The sequence below is a fragment of the Mauremys reevesii genome, linkage group 12, assembly GCF_016161935.1.
Source record: "Mauremys reevesii isolate NIE-2019 linkage group 12, ASM1616193v1, whole genome shotgun sequence".
Taxonomy (NCBI): domain Eukaryota; kingdom Metazoa; phylum Chordata; order Testudines; family Geoemydidae; genus Mauremys; species Mauremys reevesii.
This window is the reverse complement of record NC_052634.1, coordinates 7,770,116-7,792,483: the sequence shown is the minus strand read 5'-3', so window position 1 is coordinate 7,792,483 and position 22,368 is coordinate 7,770,116. Positions and strand designations below refer to the sequence as shown.

At 48.4% G+C, this 22,368-nt stretch overlaps 1 protein-coding gene across 7 annotated transcripts in view; it reads right to left on the bottom strand.

The window, feature by feature from the left end:
- Window positions 1-22,368, bottom strand: part of GRIK4 (glutamate ionotropic receptor kainate type subunit 4) — a 303,138-nt gene that overhangs the window by 208,294 nt on the left and 72,476 nt on the right. For 4 of the 7 annotated variants that reach the window (XM_039496822.1, XM_039496827.1, XM_039496828.1 and 1 more), the window contains exon 1: window positions 7,031-7,145. The exons of 1 other annotated variant lie outside the window; for it this stretch is intronic. The gene's annotated coding sequence lies outside the window, so the exon portion shown is untranslated. Of the gene's footprint in view, window positions 1-966; window positions 1,057-1,091; window positions 1,202-7,030; window positions 7,146-22,368 lie in introns of those variants that run through there. 2 more of the 7 variants (XM_039496826.1, XM_039496824.1) reach the window with 2 other exon arrangements.

The window sequence follows — 22,368 nt, the reverse complement described above, 5'->3', positions numbered from 1 at the left end:
AGTTTGTGGGAGAAAAGACAAAATTTTTGGCTGGTAATTTTGTAATACCCAGAGCTGATTCTTACCATGCTAGCTATCAATTTTCTGCTCTGCCACAGACTTCCTGTGTGACCACCAGCAAGTCCCTTAGCTGCTCCATGACTCAGTTTCCCATCTGTAAAATGAGGATAATATCCCTGCCCTACCTCCCAGGGGAGCTGGGAGGAGAAACACATTAAAGATCATGAAGCATTTTGAGATCTACTGATAAAAAGCATTACATAAGAGATTGCAGGTGGGGAAATATAATACCTTATATCACACCTTATCACACCCCTCTGAGCTATTATTCCCATTTTAAAGATAGGGAACTGAGGCAGAAAGAGACAAAATGACTTGCCCAGGGTCTCAGGGGAATTCAGTGGCAGAGCCAGATCTCTGGCTATTGCCCCTAACCACTGGAACATCCTTCTTCTCATTCCATTCAAGCCCTCCTATTTGCAAACTGTGGCCAGGATTTTTAGAAGAGACTTAGTCCCAGATCCGGCAAGGTTTTCAGGCCCTAGCTTCCTTTAAGGAACTCCAAATCACTGAAGCCCATACCCTCAGTGTTTGGGTACTCGATGTGAAACATTATAAAGGGTCTGAGATTTGCAGAAGGCAGGTGGCCAGCACATTCTGAAAATCAGACCCTTTTAAGGTGCCTCATGTTGGTCTCCCAGAACCCTGGGCCCCCTATAATCACTGCTCCCCTTCTGAAAATCCGGCCTTAAGGATTTTTTGTTTTGTTTTGATGACCACTGCAGAACACTAGCAGGGATCGGAGAGCTCTAAAAATGCTACGCATAGGTAAACCTGTTCCTTAGAAGTGTTTGCAACAGTGGAATCAGACTGCTGAGTAACGTATCATTTGAGCATTTTGAAGCCGTTATTTCAAAACTTTCCAGGTTATTGACAAAACAGCAGGATCAAGTCAAATTTACTCACATTGTATTACAGCCAGATGTGTGGAACTGACTTATTCTCGCCCCACTACAGACACGCACGCGCGCACAGTTTCTCACGCCTATTCTGCATGAAAATAAAACAAGATCCTGCGAAACAAGGAGAACCTGTAACTCTCATGGACTCCGAGGGCGTCCAGAACCTTGCAGGACTGGATCTAAAGCTATCTGAGAAGCCCTGTGATTTCTTGCACTGCTTCCTCAATTCAGATGCAGTGATGCTCTGAGCAACCCCCTCATTCTCTGCACAGGATGCCAGACTGGTATTTGCCTTCCTTCTCGCCCACTCCCTCTGTATGACCAAGGCAGCCTAGGGGGGAGAGAGAGAGAGAGAGAGAGACTCTAAATACCTTTTCTGTCTGAGATGCAATAGAGAAACTTGGCAATTGCTGGTTCCCCCACTACAGACCTTCTGCAGTCTCCCAGCCACTGACACTTCAGCTGCCTGTTTGTTCCAAAGACCAACCAATCACAAGGTATATTGTGCCAGAAACTAGCACTGTCATCTTTAACATGTCACCTGAGTTTCCAACCCCTCCCCACCAATCCATCCTCTTTCGCTCACTCGCTCCCTTCTTCTATGGGCTGTGTCTCATCTTCCTCCCCGGCCTTCACATTGCCAGCTGTCAATGGCATTTGGGAAGCAGACCTCTAGGAACCAGCATGATTCAGTCCCAGGGAACGTTTCAGACTTTGTCAGCGTTTGTTAAATGGAATGTAAGGGATCAAGAGCGCTAAAGTGGAAGCAAATTGGGTTTGTCAGGGATGCAACAATAGCCATGTTGCAAAACACGACAAAGAGTGAAAAACCAAATCCCTCTATCAAGGTGCTGGCCCAGCTCCCCTGATGGAGAAAGCAGCAAAATGGAGCTGCTTAGCCTATGACTATCTCCCAATCTCTCTACCTTTCCCTCCATTTCTCTCATTCCCAAAGGGAACTCAATAAAGGATTTTGGCAAACAATCCAACGTGCCAGCTAGTCAACAGCCAACACTTTTCATCCACCACAGAAATGCAGCCACCTCTGGGGATGAACACACAGTATGTTAATGGTGCACAATGACACTTAGATGAGGGCAGGGTATGAAGAAGGTTGTCACAGACAATCAAAGCGGTGGGGAGGGATTCAGTTAAAAAGTATCCACAGTGGAAATGGGCGGGGATGCCTAGCTCTTATATAGCACTTTCCATCAGTAGTTTGCGAAGTGATTTACAAAAGGAGGGCAGTCTCGTTATCCCCATTTTGCAGATGGGAAAACTGAGGCATAGAGCGATGAAGCAACTTGCCTGTGGTCACCAGCAGGACAGTGCCAGAGCCGGGACTCTAACCTAGATCTCCTGAGTCCCAGTCCAGTGCTCTATCCACTAGGTTATCATTCCCCCTATCTTGAAATAAGTTGCCTGGGATCATAAACGAACAGGAGGAGATCTCATTTTCCATGTCCCCAAGAGGGCAGCTGTGGCTTCTGGATCTGCGTGTTTGCTAATTGAATAACCAGCAGCAGAGATCTGGGGGAGAGATCAGCTCATCGGCCATACGGTAGTGACCTCCAGTCCACCGCCACGGCTTGCAGCTGAACGCCATCTGGGTTTGGTGAAAGGGCAGAATGAAGGAGTCACGGGGAAGCTGCTGCCTCAACGTCACCAGCCTGGAGTTCATAGTTAAAAGCTACACGATAAACGCACGGCACGTGCTGTGCTTGGCTACAAGACCAGCAGGGTTGTAATTACCTAGAACATGGAGCACAGAGGGATGCTGCGGTCACCTAACATGTTATCCACAGCTAGGAACAACTTCCCAGCGCTTTGATTGCTAGCGTGGAACACCTGGCAGGGAGAGAAAGGTACCTTGGCATTTGCCAAATGGCAGACGGTGAGCAATCACCCCTCTCCTCCACACACTGTCAACACACATCCCCCATCTGGATCACATGCTTTGACGTGCCCAGAGAAAGCAACACAAGAACCCTTTCCCACCCCCATCACTAGATCCATGCAACTGAGGGTTAGGAGCAGACAGAAAAGCAGCAAGACCCTCTCTCTTAGTCAGACAGCACAGGGTGTCACACTGCCATTTAGGAAGGCAAACAAGAGCCTTGTGAGGCGTCTGCAGCAGATTGTTAGAGCTGCCTTTTCCTCCCAGCCTTCCGAGCCCATCTCCCTCCCCTGCTCAAAATTCGCTCGTTCGCTTAATTGAGACACAAAAAAAGTAGCAAGCGCTGCTCCTCGCTTCCCTGCCCTGGGAAGTTCATTTTGCCTGAGCTGAAAAGTTCCCCGTTCTCCCACAATGCTCCCTTCCTTGCTGCTGCGAAGTCTCTCTCTCTGTAGCAGTGTAGCCGGTTACGGAGCACCCTGTCCCTATTAGCCCCCTCCAAGCACTCCATCTCGTTCCTGTTGTGGCTCCCAGCATCCCTTCCCGGGGCCGTTTTAATAGCAGCTAAAGTCCTTGGTCACAAAATAACCCAAGTGATCCTCCATGCGTCCTCAACATAAAGTCCGACATCGTGATGCGACCATTCCTACGTCACTTTGGCTCCGCAGCCACCTCTGGGGCTCATTCTCCGTCAGTCTGCTCTGGCCGGAGCTCAGCCTTCTGGCCTGGCTTCCTTTACCTATTACTGTGTTCTGAGTCTGGAGCTTTTCCTCACCACACCACGCTGCAGACTCCTGCTGCCTTTTAATAGCTGAATTACCTGGTTCCCCACAGGTGGGACTCAGCTTGTAATCAACGCTGGCTTGGCCCCAAGCTGTTAAAGTCGCTCCCATACACCTGCATTTTAATGCCATGAAAGACACCTTCCACCCAGCTTTACTTGGCAGAAGGATTCTGGGCTGGGGTGGGGCATTTGTTAACAAACCACATGCCCACCTACTAAGAGGGCATCCATCCTAATAACGCAGAGATGCTTCCACAGCAAAGGAGAGGGGGGAAATAAATCCCCTTGTCTATGGCAAATGGGGCGGGAGGGACACACCTTCAGGATTGTTCTGATCCTCTTTTCTCCATTGAGCAAGAAGAGGAAAAGAGAATGCAGACAAGAAATGGCTGCACTAATCCTTCTATCCATGGAGAACACGACCCGCAAGCTTCCTAGAAAGAGACAGATGGCCTTTGTTAGAGTCTCTGTCCATGGTCCTGAGGCCTTCCCACAACCAGCAGGTTCGCAGGGAAGCCACATGGTACCTCCTTTGCAAAAGCTTCCATCTGGAGCACTGAAGACATTCCAAGACTATAAGGAACCCTGGAAAGCAGATAGCTGTTTGAAGCGCAGAGCATCTGCTATTGTTTTAGGTCATGATACTCCAACATCCTTAAGAATATGACCCTGCCAGATAGAGAGAGGTCAGGTGGAAGATGTGTTTCATAAATCACTTATCGCAGTACATGAGCTAAAATCTTTGGCTGCTCTCAGGAGAGGAAGGAAGTGTAGTTTTTGCAGTAAGCACTTTGGCCCAGAGTTTTAAAGGCATTTAGGCATTTCTACATGGAGAGTTGCAATGCCTGAGTGATTTAGGAGCCCATATTTCTTTCAAAAGTGATTTAGACCCTGAGGAATCTAAATCCCATTGGCTGACTATGGGATTTTGGTTCCTATGTGCCTAAAACCCTCTTCAAACTGGGAGTTAGGCTCCTAAATCAGTTAGACATTGCAACACTGAGTGCAGCAATGCCTAGATACCTTTAAAAATTTGGGGCTTTGGTTATGTAACTTCAGGAGAATGAAATTAAGAGCGACTGTGCTGATGGGGTGTTTAGACATTTTTACATAAGCTTCGCATCTCAAAGTTAGCAGCTGCTCCTCAAACTACTAATGCATATTTAATTAGCTCTCTTTTATTGTACTAGCCAATACACTTCCCTTTGTATGTTGTAGCATCTTTCTGACATAGTGAGATTTCTGCAGGAAATTTCTTACTCATCACAGCAAAAGCCAGAGGGAGAATAATCTGTTAAACCATAGAAAGCATGTTTGCCTCTTCTACCGCTGCTTCTGTCTGGTGGTAAAGATATCCCTGAAAAAGCAGGCGCATCTTCCACACAGCTCCTTCTATCAGTGGGGCAGAGGATACTCCTGAAAACTGTGCACGTCAGCACGACGGGAAACCAAATTTACCTCCCGCATCAATGCTTCTGTCCACCCAGCCTCCCATCTCTGGGCTACACTGGGAACTTACATCAGCAGAGTTACATCTACACCTTGAGAGATGTTGCAAGGCTGATGTTGCAAGACAGTAGTAGGCCAACAGCAGAATTCTCCCATGGACCTCGCTGCACCTCTCGGGGAGGTGGGCTACGCCAATAGATGAACCCCCTGCCTGCACTGAAGCATGACAGCAGCACCACTGTAGCGGTCTAAGTGTAGACATCTGGAACCAGGCGTGCCTTCTCCATGAAAGCTTTTGTTCCTCCTATTGGAAGACAAACCCCCAGCCCGCTGTCTGCAGGCTCCCTTAAAAACCAGCAGCAGTTCTGATACTTGGAGATGGCTTTAATCGTCTCAATGCACCTGGGGAGGCAGCCTCCAGCCCAGGCATGGCTGTGGTCATGCTGGATATCTCTGTGCGTCGCCAGGGGAAGTCTGACACACAGCGAGGAAATGCAGTTTGAGCAAAGCTACTGCGACTCTCGCAGCTGAAACAACAAATTTAACAGCTGCAGAACAAGGAAGAATTCTGAAAAATTGTCAGGAAAAATCAGCAAACAACTTAACAGGCCTTTTTCATTCTTTTGACAGACACACAGTGATTTCCCTTTGCAAAGCTTCATCTGTGGACAGGTTCAGATTTAAATGAAACTGACAAGAGGGAAAGGATCTGAATCAAACTCCAACAGTTGGGTTGTATTGCGTGGGGTTGGTTTTATATAATTTTTTTGGAAGAGACTCTAGTTACAAACCATCCAAAGACACGTGTTCAGTACAACTGAAACTTAAAACTGATACAAGGAAACACATTCTCCCCCACCACACCCACACAAAACACCGGAGTCACCTCTGGAACTGATTGCTATTAGGTATCATCAGAAGCAAGAGCCTAGCAGGATTCAAAAACGGATGTGACATGTATACAACTAACAAGAATATGCAGAATTATAATAGTAAGGATTACAAGAATCCAATCATTGAAATTAGACGAAAGTTTCTAACCATCAGAGGAGTGAAGTTCTGGAACAGCCTTCCAAGGGGAGCACTGGGGGCAAAAGACATATCTGGCTTCAAGACTAAGCTTGATAAGTTTATGGAGGGGATGGTATGATGGGAGAGCCTAGTTTTGGCAATTAATTGATCTTTGACTATTAGTAGTAAACCTGCCCAATGGCATATGATGGGATACTAGATAGGGTGGGATCTGAGTTACTACAGAGAATTCTTTCCTGGGTGCTGGCTGGTGAGTCTTGTCCACATGCTCAGGGTTTAACTGATCGCCATATTTGGGGTCAGGAAGGAATTTTCCTCCAGGGCAGATTGGCAGAGGCCCTGGGGTTTTTCACCTTCCTCTGCAGCATGGGGCACAGGTCACTTGCTGGAGGGGTTTGTTACAGGAGTGGGTGGGTGAGATTCCGTGGCCTGCGTTGTGCAGGATGTCAGACTAGACGATCATAATGGTCCCTTCTGACCTTAAAGTCTATGACTCTATGAATGGGATCTCAACCCTCATGCTTCATGGCACACACTGACATCTACCCAACGGGGGTCAGGAAGGAACATTCCCTAGAGGCAAGTTATCCCATAAAGGAGGCCTTCTTACACCATTTTCTGAAGCAGTTGGTATTGAACTGAATGGAGAACTGTGCTGATCCAGGCTGGCATTTTCTCTGTTTCTGTAATAACATAGCCCCTTTTAGATTTTGTCAACAATGCATTTTTAAGGGAACACACTAAAGATCCTACTTTACCCCTTTGTCAACCTACACAGTCGCCCTGTGGTTCCTCTCCCTGCATTATCATCACAGTATTTGCACTGTGGCTTGTCAGGAATTAACTCATCTGAGGTGAGAGACAGTTGGGTGGTATCTCCTTCCCCAGGTGTCAGCAGGATAAAAGCACCTTTCTCTCTCTCTCTCCGTCACATCACAGTGAAGACATAGCTGCAGGAAGGGTCATTCAGTTAGCACATCTCAGCACTGGAGGAAACAATATGCCGCGGAAGATGATATTAAAGATAAACACCTGTTGGGCTGAAACATGAAATGGAATTTTTCTCCTCCCCTACAGTGTTGTTTTGTTTGTTTTAATCTCCCCATCCCCCCTCCACACACACACACACACACACACACACCTCTAGCTGTGTTGGTTAGGAGTGTGGGGGGAAACATCACACCCCTTTTTGCCAGTATAACTGCCCCTGCACAGAGGGGTTCGAACGTGAGGTGTGAGATGCTCAAGGTGGTGAGGTGCTTGTAGCTAGACCAGGGGCACTCAGCATTTTCCAGGTGGCTGCAAGAGGAGCACTGGAGACATATCCCCCATGCAGAGCCAGAAGAGGAAGAGTGGTCGAAGCTATGGCTCAGATACTGTGGTGATGAAATCAATATGTTGCTAACAGCTCATGCTTCAGGGTTTCAGCTGGCCACCTGCAGTGGTTAGAGAGGGATTTCCCACCTAGCAATGTATTCGGGAGTGGGGGGAGGGTGCTATTGCTTTCCTCTGAAGCACCAGGAATGGCCAGGGCTGGAGACGGGGCATTGGACAGGATGGGCCAGGGCTCTGAGGTGGCACCAAGCACTTTCTTTCTCAATTGCTTGGCTGGCTGGTTCTTGCTCACATGCTCAGGGTCTAACTGATCACCACAGGTGGGGCTGGGAAGGAAATTCCCCCCAGGTCAGATTGGCAGAGACGCTAGGGAGTTTTCCCCTTCCTCCACAGTGTGTGGTTGTGGGTCACTTCCCAGGATTATCTGGGTCTATCTCACTTCATCACTTCCCTGCCATTGTAGGGGCCTTGGGTACTGGTGCACCTCAGTCTCTCCTATCCTCCGCCTGTGGCACATAATAGTCAAGTCCCCTGTGGGCTGTAAAACGTAGGTCTAATTTCGGTTGCTGGGTTTCGTGTGTGGGCGCTGGATGGTGTTGGCGGCCTATGATGTACAGGGGGTCAATGGTCCCTTCTGGCCCCAAACTCTATGACTCTAATACTAGAATGATAGATGACTCTGCTCACCCACTGCGCAGCTGGCTGCACTGATCCTGATGAGGACTATACAAGTATATCGGCAGAAGCAGAAATAAGCTGCACACCACACAGGCTTTACCTGTGCATCCCATAGGGGAGTTTTCTTGCGTTAAATCCTAACAGAGACAAAATTCCCTGTAAATTTTACCACAAGATAACTAGGTGAGGTCAACACTGGACCCTTCACCCACCACCAGAGCCCAAGGTCGCCCAGCAGGCCAGTGGCAAAACTAGGAACAGAATGCAGGTTGTGACATTGTGTACCTTGGGGGAGCACCCTGTAACCCCCATATTCCTCATTTATATATATGTTTGTGATCTTACGCAGTAAGCATGCCTTGTAAGATATCAGGGGAAAGGTTATGATCTGCTGAAAGCCATTTCTCGATCCATATATGTATATAATTAATGCATATGAAGTTAGGAGAACTGTGTTGTATGGTCGTCACTGTGGCATTTTGCAGCAGCAGCTGTGCACACACACCCTCTGCAGCTGCCCCTGCGCTGCGGCGCAAATGCAGCGCGTGCAGGCGCCAAAGCTCCCAAGCGCCAGCAGCTCCAGCGCTGCTCCCTCCGCTGTCCAGGGAGGTGGGTGGGAGGTGGCTGGTGGAGTTTTGGAGGTTTTTTCCCAGCGCGCTGGCGCTTGCACTGCTTAGCGCTTGCGCTGCGGCAGCTTGAAGTTTAAGTGTAGCCATAGCCTAAAACATGTTGTAAGTTGGGGAATTGGGCAGATATTAGCTCCCCAGAGGCAACAGCAAGGAAAGTAGCCAACACCCGAGCGGGGTGTCAATCCACCCATCAGCAGCCATTGTCCAGCAAGAGAGTTGCAATGCAATGACTCACCTGCATGAGGCCACACCAGGGGAACTGCTCAACAATGCCCACCAGACATGCCTGGACTTGTGTTCTCCAAGCTCATGGACTGAGGGTATAAAACAGAACACAGGGGCCACATGCAGGGCCTTTCTCCTTCACCCACCTACACTGCAAGCAACAAGGACACTCTGAAGAAGACTGAAGACTCCAACAGAGGGGCCTGACCCACGTTTCAAGGGTGAAACCTGTGTACTATGAACTGTAATATCCAGAGGGGTGAGAAAAACTGCTTAATCTAGTTGTTGCCCAGTCTAATCGGGTTGAGAGTTTAGACTGCGTGCTTATATTTTATTTTGGTAACTAACTCTGACTTTTTGCCCGTCACTTAATATCACTTAAAATCTATCTTTTGTAGTCAATAAATGTGCTTTACTGTTTATCTTTACCAGTGAGTTTGCCTGAAGCATGTGGCAAATCTGCTCAGGTTTGCAAAGGCTGGTGTACATCCACTTTCCATTGATGAAGTGGTGAATCAATTAATAAATCTGCATTGCTCGTCCTGAGCAGTGCAAGACGGTATATTCCTGAGGTACAAGGAAAGGAGCTGGGAGGATTTGGCTCTGGTGCCTTTCTCTGTGTGATTCACGAGTGGCTCTGGGAGCATTCTAGCTGGGCATGGGACTCCGCATGCTGTTGTGCTGAGTGATCACAGCACCTGGAGGGGTTTGCTGCTGATCACTATCAAATCATTGTGAGAGACAGCCCAGGCTGGAGAGTTAAGGAGACACAGCAGTCCAGTGGTCCCAAGCTGCACCCTGGGGATCCCGTCACACAAGTCTCCTGAACCATAGGTCAATGAGCTATTCACTAGCTCCCACAGCCTGCCCGTGCCTTTAAGAAGTAGCACAAATTACTCCCTGCCACCACAGAGCCAAGAAGCCCATGTTGGGGCTCCGAGGCCCAGCTCCTTCCAGTGCCTCCTTTTAGTGGGGCACCTACACACCACACCTTATGAGCTGGGCCAATCTAGCCCTTACAACACTTCCTAGCTCCCGTTTGCCCTGCCCTCAGTGCTGGCACCATCACTCTTCTCTGTAACTCTCCACCTGTGGCTGGGCCACGTGACAATTTCTCCTTTAATGTAAAAAAAAAAAAAAAAAGGCTAAAATCTGGGATTTTATCATTTTTTTAACTGCTCGGGATTTATCTTTATTAACAAACAATGGAAGTTTAAACCCCGTGGTCTCAAAGTGCTATGAAGAGCCCAGGAAGCCCTTCCCACTTCAGATACACGTTGGTTTTGAGCTGCCACCTTCAAGTAAAAGGCCAGAAGGAGGCTAGAGGGTAGTGGAGGGGGACAGGCGCAGTGGAGGCACCTCAGTAGATAAAAGGAAAGAAGGCAGATTCATTCCCAGCTGAGAAGGGTCTTGAGCTACCACTGAACAAGGGTGGGTGCTGCCTGCACACTCACTGTTCCCTCTGACTTACCGAGCACAAAATCTTGACACTGCTTCAAATATTTCACTGCTTTAAATTTGCTGATAATGAGAATTACCAGGCTGACGGCAGCGTATCTTGGATACAGCTTCTGGTTAAGTCTGACTCTAAAAATCCTCTTCAGTCAATCCTAACCCTCCCCACACACCCACACCCCCGGATAACTCCCCCATCTTCTCCCTCCTCAGCACTCTGGCCTCACACATCCTCTTGCCAGCTGTCAACGAGGCTGGTGCTTTCCTAATGTCACCTTTATCTAGCAGGAGGACCCTGAGTACTTTGCAGGTCATCACTTCAACGAAGCAACCGATGGAGGCTATTGCAGCAGCCATTCTGCACCTGCGTGGCTACACTAGAGTGGGTGGTGTGGGTGTGTAATCTACAAGAAGAAATATTAGGTGAGAATAATCGAAATCACCCTAAGTGGAATTAAGCCAGCGCTAACAACCCCACTCTTACAAAAAGAGCCCTGGGATCTTCAATGACCACAAGCAGTCAAGGTGCTGGTTTTATACCAACTCAGAGGGGATTGCACCTCCAACAGCACATCATCCTCTCATGCCACTCGGAGGCACCGACTAAGTACTCAGAGGGAAGAACGACACCTACTGATTCATCAACACCCCTTTCATTCAGCTTTCCCGGGAGGTTTCCAATCCTCCTACAGCTCAGGCCCTAATCAATGCAACATATGAAATAATAACTAATTGTATCATGGTAGTGCCTCACCATGCTAGGTGCTGTTCAGACACACCGCAAATGACAAAGCCAGTCCCAAAGAGCTGAGAGTCTTAGGCCATGTCTACACTGAATTCAGAGGCATGACTGCAGCATGTGTAGACCCACCTGGGCTAGCTCTGATCTAGCTAGCTCCAGTAACAATAGCAAGGAAGCTGCTGCCGCACGGGCTGTACAAACTGTCACAGTTCTGGGCAACTGCACCTGTGTTTCCCCTCAGTGGTCCAACAAGGGCAGCCAGGCTCAGACTTCCAGCTCCCCAGCCATTGCCTTTTTGGATGGAGACCTATGTCTCGCGCCCTGGTGACTGGGATATTTCCAGGGTGCCCAGCTCCCTGCCTTCACTGTGTTATTCCCAGCAGAAGGCAGGCTGTCCGAGCACACCTGCTCTCCGGAGACAGGGTTATCAGAGAGAGCTTGTGGTTATTGACACCACACAGGAGAGTACCGGGGAACAGTAATACCAGAGGGAGCGTTCTTTAACACTGAATTGCTGTGTAGACGTACCCCTGTATCGCGCCGTTCCTGAGTATCCCCAACTATAAAGCTGGTCTGATGCTTACTTCATTTGGGGAGCCAAGACACGTAATATCTCTAAAGCACGTTGAGATCATGAGATAAAAAGGGATGTAAAAGTGCAAACCATGCACCAAGTTTCTCCCTACAGTATGCAGCTGCGTATCAATATCACTTCTGCTGATATTAGTTCAAGGTGATACAACACACAATGCATAGGAGGAATGAGAGCCTCAGGTTTTTACTTGTTTCACTTGAGCATCTCTCATTAGAGCATGATAGGGGCATACAAGGTGACAGACATTTCTAGGACCTCAGCTTTAATGTGATGGTAGATAGAGATCCTTTGAGAAATCCCTTACCGTGGTGTCCTCTTGGCACAGTGCATTCCACAGAATCACAAAAGCATTAGAGCTGCTCAGGAAATGATCTTTTCCCCCCATGGAAATTTTTAATGTAATGCATTTCCTCTGGTTTTTGTCAAACTTTTTCCAAGTTTCTATTGAAAACTCCAAAAAGTATGTTGTTAGCCACCAATTATCTTTTTTGTTGTTGTTTTTTTTGTTTTTTGTTTAAAGCAACTGAATTTTTTTTTTTTAGTTTAAACACAAAATAATTTTGGTTGACAAAAACATTTCCATTAGAAAACATTTTGATGGAAACATTTTGACCAGCTCTTAAAAAACACAACCAACAAAACTCCTTGTTTACTGGTAGTTAGAATTCCTCCTTGCTTGTTCAGTCTTTGCATAAAGTGCGTTCTATGGTATGAATCAGATCTGTGAACTTGACAGCAACAACAAAAAAAGCCAGCCACACCATTCTTAAATGTATCAAAATGCTCTCTGGGCAAGAGAAGGAAGATTAATCTATTTATTTCACTTACATCTCTAGCAGAGTCAAAAAATAAGTGGAGTGACTTCTACCAAGCCCACCTAAGAGAGGCAATTTATGGCCAAAAGGCTGGGTTGCCTTCTTTTCATGTCTGCCAAAACTGGAAGGGAAATAAATAGATTAAACTTCCATTCTTGCCCAGAGATTATCTTGATACATTTAAGAGACGCTCAACAAGTCTTTTGTCTGAGTTAAGGAACAGGCCAGTTGGGAATCACTCTCTAGACACCTCTGGTTTATATGTTGTATTTCAGCAGGAATTTCTCTGGGTATAAGGGTGCACTTCTAGGAGAATTGGAGAGTGCACAGGAAAGAGGGCAGCATGCCAGACTAAGAATATGCACGAGAGCACGTGGCTAATGCTTGTGAGAGAGCATGGCAGCTAGCAGGAAAGAGCAAGAATGTGCTCAAGAGAGCAGGTGGAGCAAGTGGGCTAGCTTGCAAGGATAAGAACATACACAAGAGAGCAGGTGTGTAAGCATGCAAGAGGGGACATGCACGAGGAAGTCCGAGATATCGCACACTCGTGCAACAGTAGCGATGTATGTGAGAGAGCAAATGTGTAAACATGAAATGTGCTAGCACAGAAACATGCACACTAATCCACATGCTCTCTCATGTGAGAACCTGCACTTGAAAGCACAGGAGTTAAGAGTGAATGCATGCAAAAGTAGGAAGGTATATGGGTTACTGTGCACTCATGCAACCTATGGAGCAACGGAGAAGCCTACAGCAATAATAAATAAATAACACCCAATCTCCCAGCAAAGACACTCCAAAGCACGAACCAAGTTCCTGATGTTACATTTAGAAGGGATTTATTTGTACAAGTGAAGCTTTTAATCTTGGTTGTAGCATAAGAGGCACAAAAAAGACTTCAAACCAGAAATGCGAGTTTGATGAACGGTTGAACACCAAGCAGCATCCAATTAGAGGCATGGCGCTGCAGCGTGGCTAAGATGAAATGTCACACTCCTGAGGAGGGTGGGAGAGAACGGGCAGTTTCCCTTGCTCACAGTAAAAGGCCAACTCCTGAGAGGCTCAGCGGCCAGGGGCAGCGGGGGAGTACGGGCAGCCTGGGGCCAACAACAAACACCGCAGAGACAAATTCCACTGTGCAACTTTTCTGCCAAAATCTCTATCTTCCTAGCTGGGTCATGGTAGCAGGAGATCAGCCCAAGGGCCTGGGATCTTTCGTGCTGTTTGAATAGGGATTTGTAAAGAAAGATTGCTGGGGCGGGCGGGGGGGCGGAGACAACAGTCTATCTTAGGTGCATATCTGGCACCATTATCGGCATGACTCAATCTTTAATGAGTTTACCCTGCCAACATCCCCACGAGGCAGATACAGATGGGGAGCTGAGGCAGAGCAGGGTAGCAAACCCAGGACTTCCATGGCTTGCACCCTCACCACTAGACTATTCTTCCTCGCTGCACTGAATGACAGCTCTAGGGCAGGCATAATTAAATGGTCAGAACACAGGATTGGGAGACCGCAGCCCTTAAGGCTCTTGAGTCTGAGGCCAACTCCCTCTTTGGCTTTGAGCAAGTCACTTACCGTCTCTGCTTCAGTTTCCCCATTTGCAAAATGGAGATGATAACCCTGACCTCCCTACAGGGGGTTGTGAGGAGTGAACCATATTTTCAGAAGGGATTGGAGGTTGTTTGTTGTAAAGGCTGGCTGAGATTTTCAAAGCTTCCTAAGGGATTTGGACACCCTAGTCCCCAAAACTTTAATACTTTGAAAATCTCACAGTGAAATCCCAATAAGAGCTTTGCCACTGACTTAAACGGCCACAGCGTTTCCCCTTCAGCTGTCAAGTGTAGCTGTCAGCGTGTGCCAAATCCGCAAGTCCTTATCCAGTGTTGACTTGGTCATTACTCAAGTAAAACTTCCTTTCCAAGACACAGCCCGAACGAAACAGAAAGAGGACCACCACACTCAGGTGGATCCCATCCCTCAAGTTAGGTCTTGAGTGGTCAGTGTGGGACCACTCGGCTGCCATGAGAAAAGTAGCATCCAGGCCTATACAGGAACACCACAACCGGACAGAGGGTCAGAAACAACTCAGCACCTGGGCTGAAAATATATTCTGAGAAGATGAAAAGAGATCAAAAGCAACCAGCTGTCCGCACCCCTAACCCAGCAGTGCTCTGGAACTACTCCCAGAAACACCTCTCCTCATCCATGATGCTTGAATCCAGCTGTTAGCCCTGCCAGACCCCATCCTGGGGTGGATTTTCAAATGGCTTCATGCTGGTCTCAGCCAAATGAATGAACTCCACAGAAGTGGGGCTATGTTCACACCGCGTGCTTGTAAAATCCACGCATCACATCTTCTAGCTGTGTGCCCAGGGTCACTCACCCTACTGCAAGTGCCACCTGTGTGCACTGATTATCCTTGTTAACCAATCCTAGCCCCTTTCCGATGCTGGGTATCCCGATCCATTCCAACGTTCTGGAACGCCATCTCCCTGCCTAGGTAAGTACGTACCCTCCATGGCCCGGTCGTACCCGAGCACCTCAGACATCTATGAGGACATCCTCACAACACCTCTCAGAGGGAAGGGTTGTCCCCCCTTTTACAGAGGGGTGAACTGAAGCGCACCTAGATTAAGAGACATGGCCAAGGTCAGAGAGGGAGTGTGTGGCATAGCAGGGAATTGAATCTGAGTCCTAGTCCAGTTATCTTAACCCCATGAACCTCCGCCTGGTGCCATTTGAGTTTCCTTTAACCTGCTCTCTGACCAGGAGCTTTTCCATCTTAACCCAGCCCTGATGCCTGTGGGATTTGCTCCAGTTCAGAAGTGCTCCAGCACGATGCAGCTCTGTATAGTTATGTTTCTACACAACTCATCTCAAACCAGCTACGAACCCAGCAGGCCTCCGATTACCCCAGATGCCCACTACTCTTCAGCCCAGCTTATTTTATGTTCCCAGCTGTCAAACGGCAGCCTCTAAAGAGACTCCTAGACCCAAAAGAAAAGCTGCAAACTCCATTTCCCACATGTCTCCCTTACACAAGTGGCATGGCCTTTGCTTGGGAAAACTGGGTATAAAAGGGTGGGGGAGGGGGAAGGGGACACATAGTGGATTCTGAGAGTGAATGACACCAGTTATTCATGTCATCTTCAAGCCATTTTCTCTCCCATTCCTGCTGCGGGAGAGCAGTTCTCTTTGACAGCGGATCGCCCCTTCTGGTTAACAAAGAGTTAAATCCTATTGCAGCTGCGTTCCCTCCTCCTCATCAGTCTGTTTAAAAAAACATCCCAAAAGAGCTGACTGAAGAGGGAAACAAAAATGTTGAGATGCCGGATTTACAATCAGGGCAAGCGGGCAGGTCTGTTCTGTGCTAAAAGGACCCTGAATTAAAACCTCAGCTCCTTCCTGGTTCACAAATGGCTCCTGCCCTGAAGACATGTCACTTAGGAAGCTGCCTGTACTGAATGCTCAGCTGCCTCCACTTAGGATATGTCTGAAGAGCAGCCGGGAGCCTGCTTCCCAGCCAGGGTAGAGAGGAAATAGCAGCATAGCTGTGGGTAGCCCGGGCAGCGGCTCGGACTAGCCACCCCAGCATACACCCAGGGCGCCAGGCAGGTTTGTACTCATGCATTGGTGCTGGAATTATGGGAGCTGCTGCACCCTGGCTTGAAAGTGGTTTCCATCATATCCAGGGTTTACAATTTGGTTCAATGGCTCTCAGCACCCCCACTATACACATTGTTCCAGCACCCCCTGTATTCCGGTGGCTAGGTCATGCTGCCGCTCTGGCTATATTGCTAGCTCGAGCAGAGCTAACCCATCTCTCCACCCGCCACAGGACGCATGCTCCTAGCTGCAGTGTAAACGTACCCTTAGACAGCTGCTTCACCAGAGAGACACCCCAGCTGAGAAGGCTCTTGCTTTGGGAAGGCTGTTACACACCCGAATCTCAAACACAGATTTGAAAATCATCCACTGGGACCATGTTGTTCATGATTGATCGTTCAACTCTGAACCTGATATGTGTGTGTGTGTGTGCACATGCACAGGTCCCTGTGGATATGTAATGTGCAGAGGATGGGGTCTGGAAGGAAGGTTGATTCTTTCAAGAGGGGGTTTAGGGAGAAAATTTAGCTATGAATGATCAGTGCAAAAAGGACTGGTGCATAAAACCATCAACACCACAGTGCAGAATAAGAATACTCCCAGAGTAAACAGTGTGCAGTTTTCTATTAATGACATAGTGCTGGATTAACTCTGGCCCCGTAAATGTCCTTAGACTTATCACTCTATGGTACCAAGCCTGATGAAAACCCTAGGAAGCCGCTCATTAAAAGCCGAGCAAACGCGGTGCCCCATTAGATGAATCTTTCTCCTGAAGTTGCGGCTTCTCCTTCTCTCTGCTCAAGTAGACAGCAAGACTCCGCAATCACTTGAGCCTCCTAGGAAGAGGGTTAATTTCTCTGGATAGCCAGAGTGGACATTTGTCCTGATGTCTCTGTTCTCAGAACCGTTTCACGCGCAAGCTACATGAGTTCAGTCTGGCAGTGATCGCTCGGGATGACAGGATATAAGAAGTGGAGGCAGCTGACTAGACTCCTCCGCCTTACATTGCTGATTAAGTAGTGGGGCTTGCAGTCTCCATTATCGCGGCGAGGTAGTGAGCGACCCGTCCTGTGGATCTACAGTGTGCTAACTGGCCATGCTAGTGCACTCTGACGTACTGCACAGTGCACAGGGCGAGTTAGTGCGCAGATAGCTAGCGTGCTGTAGAATGCTGGCTTGCCATGCGCTAACTCACCATGCAGAAAAGCCATGGACTCTGTCATACGATTCAGAATTCCCTTTCCCCTCCTACTAGGCATCCCGACCCCGCCCTCTTTCCTCTGCTCCCTTCCAAGGACAAAGAAAAGACAAGCACCTCCTCTCCACTGCTATTTTAATGCTGGCCCCTGGGACAGATCCCAGTGTGATCCACGTCGTGGATATCTATTTTAGGTTCTTACATGAGCCCCATCACAGTCATATCTGGACACCTCACAATCTATAATGTATTTGTTCTGACAACAGCACTGTGAAGTAGGGCAACGCTATTATATGAGACACAGAGTGTCTGGGGAAAAACCACACGCAAGTCTGTGGCAGAGCAAGGAACTGAAGTCAGGTCTTCCTAACCCCAAGCTAGCACCCTCACTACCAGACCATCCGTCCTCTCAGAAGGGACAGAGCGAACTGTTGCAGCACAGAGCAGGGCAAGCCATCCTGGGGTTTACTGGAAAAAATATTTGACATTCACACTGCGAAAGGGCTATGCAAACTATACACCACACACAGCACCAGTGAAATGCAGCCACCTCTGGGGGGGGGGGCAGCAGCCAAATCAGCGTCTGATGCATTGCACTACAGAGGGTGGGAAGGAAATTTTGGCCCAGGACACCAGAACAGACTTCTGTTCTTCAGAACAAGTGCCTGGGAATCTTTTGGGCCACCTCTGCAGTTGGTGGAAATCGAGCAATATCCACCACTTGAAAATCTGCCCAGTTGCCTCAACCGTGCACAGGTGACTTAAACCGTTACGGTCTCATGCCCTTTGTCGCAGCCACACAATGTACCGCACAGATTTCTATTTACCTCTTTGAGAAATATGAAGCGCAGAGCTGTTCCTGTGGGGATTTGAACCTGCGGCTGCTCTTCGCTAAGTGCTTGGAATGCTAAACCCTCCCTTTCCCCTTTCCTCTCTGCACCCAGACTGCTGCAAAGCCCCTTGCCCACAGCACCAAACTGGCTTTGCTGGACCTGCGGCGCTAGGAGGAAATTCTCCATCTGGCTCCGGCTCTACCATCTCTGAGAATACAATAAAGACAAAAGCAACAGCTACTAGCTGTCCCGGGCCTAAGAGCCCACAGAGCTCTTCATCCAAAACTCCCTTGGCTGGCTGGTGAGGGAAACAGTTTGGCAGCATTGAAATCTTTGCTCTGTCTCTCCTCTCCCACCCCTTCCGCCTGCCTCCATGCTCTCCTCTTTGCAGTCTTACTGCCACTCAAGTGGAAATTGGTCTCTGGGGAGGAGAGGGGGCATGGGATTTTCAAATGCCTCTTTTTTGAGCTGACAGCAGCCCTTTCAGCCCAAATGTTGCTCAAAAAGGTTCATGGAGACAGATATGTATTTTTATGAGCGCCCCAGAATGAAATCTTTTTAAAAGCTCCTTTTCTTAAGCACTTTGAAATAATTAAAGTCTTCCATCAAATTACACCACGGATCTCTCTATGAAAAGCCTTTAATTTCCATCCACATAATGTAACTTCATCCAAAAGATGAACTCTGTGGGCTTTTTTTTTTTTTAATATTATTTTTTTAAAAAATATCATGCTGGGAAAATTTAATTTGATTTTAGCCTCACTAGAATGTTGGACGATGCAACGTTCTGTCAGCAGATCACAGCTGCAGCGGTAAATCACAAACCCACCCGCTTCTACGCGTCATGTTCAATCAATTCAGGGCCTGCAGGAGCGAAGTCCCAGTACGCACATAATCCTGGAAGGGTAACCCAGAGTCACTGCAAAACTTGAGCATCAGATCCTTCCCTTAGAGACGCCTTCATCCCAGAGACTGAGGCAGGCCAAAAAGAACAAAGGTCTGGCAAGCGCTCACTCACGGCGGAAGAGTCAAAATTTAATATTTATTAAAATAGGTTGGGGGCAGGGTGGGGAGAGCTGCCAGTTTAACCTCTGCTTCTTAGGGTTTGTCTCCACTGGAGCAGATCTAAAGTGTCCTAGCTTTGGTCAAGCTAGTGCACCAAAAACAGCAGCGTAGCTGGGACAGGCTAGCGGCCTGAATACGTACCTATCATCTTGGATGGGAGGGATTGTACTCGGGGCAGCAAGCCTACTCTGCTGCCTCACTCCTACCACAGCTACACCACTATTTTAGCTCACTCAAAGCTAGCACCATCCTGAGATGAGGGCTGCAACCCTGGGCCCACCGAAGTCAACCCCTGTATTAGCAGCAGACTGCTCCACAGGCCCTATTTGCATTAGAAAAAGGTCTGTCTGGATTTCATTGTCACTCCTTCTCCTGCCCTGTAGTCACTTAAAGACTATTTGGCGTTACACAGATGAAGAGTCTGCCCCTCAAAGGGGTGGGGCCAGCTGTGTGAGGTTTATGTATTAGCATCTCAGAAGGGCGAGTTTCAGAACACTGAAGACCGGGATCCGGAGCGCGGGAGAAGGCATCCAGAGGCTGCTTTCTCCTGTGCTCATTAAGTCGTGTATTTCCATACAGGAAAGAGGGAACCATCCACCTACACGGTGCTCCTCACCGTAGTAGCAGAGTACCTGCATAACGGGGTGACTCTACTTTCCCGGAGTAAGAAGGAAGCTGGGGGAACAAAGCTAACATTTTGAATTGCATCAGACAAGCAAGAGGAAGCCCATGAAAGCAGCAGCACAGGGGGCAATAATCACCAGAGACATTCAAATGAAAGGCCGCCAAGTGTTTGATCAGCAGCTGCCCGATGCTAGATCAATATAAGCGTCAAGAGGTGGCCTCCTAAGGACGTGGGGAAATAGAATCCCTTCCCACCCCCATCTGAAATAGCTCGGATTTGCCAATTTTCAGGGCCTGCTAGAAGGTCCTGTCCTCTGACTATCTTAGACACTTATGTGGTCCCCATTACAGCAGTATCTGAGCACCTGAGGTTGGGTAGCAATTTTATCCCCATTTTACAGATGGGAACTGGGGCCCAGAGAGCCGGACGTGCCCAAGGTCACAGAGGGAGTTTGGGGTGGAACAAGGAACTGAATGCATATTTTCCAAGTCCCAGGCTGACACCCTAGCCAGGGATCATCCTTCCACTCCACCCAGCCTCTGAGGAGAATTAGGTGAAAGCAGAGCACTGGCTCGTGCCTGAGGTGTTGCGATTTGTATTCAGAACTGCTGCTTGGTAGGAGGAGTGAGTGATTGTTGCTTGCCTCTGACTTTGTCATTGTCAGTACAGGGCAGAGCGCTCTGAGCCAGCGTGTGGACACTCTGTTTGTTTCATTGAGACTATAAAAACAAACAAACATGAGTACGTGCAGAACAAACTCTCATTATAGCCTGCAGGTCCAAAAGCAAATGAAATGTCTGGAGAATCCCAGCCTGCTAAGGGAGGCAGCGAGGCCGACCTGACAGAGCCCTGGACTAATAGTCCAGACACCTGGGTTCTATTCCCAGCTCTGCCTGTGGGCAAGCCACTGCCCTTCTCTGTGCCTCAGTTTCCCCACTTGTAAAAAGGGATGGGGAACTGAGGCACACGGTGGCTAAGTGACTGTACAAGGTCACAAAGGGAGTCTGTGGTAGAACGGGTCTTCCAAGTCCTCAGCTAGTGTCCTAACCACTAGACAATCCTTCCTCACCTCCCTGTCAAAACCACATACACGTTGCAAGAGGAAGAGATGGAGGATAAACAGTTACAACACAATGGAGCAGAATGTAGGCACAGTAGAACCTCGGGAATGGAGGTCGTTGCTAACTCTGAAAGTTTTGTAACTCTGAACATAACATTATTGTTGTTCTTTCAAAAGTTTACAGCTGAACGTTGACTTAATACAGCTTTGAAACTTTGTTATGCAGAAGAAATATGCTGCTTTCCCTTTATATTTGTAAATAGTTTATGTTTAACACAGCACTGTACTTGCTCTTTTTTTGGCCTCTTTTTTGCCTTTTTCTCTGCCTGATTGCGTACTTCCAGTTCCAAATGAGGTGTGTGGTTGACTGGTCAGCTCGTAACCCTAGGGTTTTACTGTACTGTACTATAGGAGATGTCAAGACCAACCATTGGCTTTGCAGGACTGGTGCCATTAGCCCCAAGAGAAGATATGGGTGGATGACTTTGGGACCATCACTTCTCTCCCCTGCTACACTCACCAACTTGCACCAAATCTTCTCCCAAAATGCAAGCCAAACCTTTGGAAGTTTGGAGGTGGGGAAGGAGAGGACACGGGGAAAAGGCAGGGTGCCAGCGTGATTACCTCGCTCCCACCTCCTCACTTTCACTCTTCCTTCTGCACTCTCAGGTTGCATATGGGGCAGAGCGATGGAATGCCAGGAGAAAACTCTCTGGTGGTAGGTGTCTCCAGAGCAACCAGAAGCTAGACACAAGAGGTGATTCTCCTGAGGTTTCTAGCTCACTTTCACAGTCCCAAGAGGTACGCATTGGTTGGCTAACGGGTTGTGACATTTTGGCAGCTTCACCAAATTGCAGTGCTGCACCTCTCCGAGGTTCACATATCAGTAACTGCGGACACTGTGAGACTGAATAACTGTGCGGGATGAGGCCATGCCATCCTTTGTAAAGCGCCTGGAGAGCTACAGCTGCAAAGGGCTGCAGAAGAACCAAGTATCAGTTAATGCTAAGATTCTAGGGTGCATCGCAGGGACAGATGTAGTTTCCTGATTCAGTGGGTGCAGAGATAGGAGGCAAGGGAAGGGTTTGTGGGGTCAGACAGGGCCCAGGCCTGCAGTGATGCTACCCTCCTCGTGAGGATCAGGGGCCCTCTGCCCTGTGTGCACTCCTGGTCCCATCTCTCCCTGAGCTGCAGCCCCACTGCTGATGGGAGCAGTATCCCTGACTCCCCTTCTATCTCTGGGTTCTCAGCCTGGCGGGTCACCTCCGGCCTGGTGTGATGATGCCAGCAGCAGGTCTGTGAGTCACTTTCCACACCAGCGCCAATGCCCCAGGTCACACCACCATTCGCTCAAGTTTGGCCCAACCACCCTTCTGCTAAAC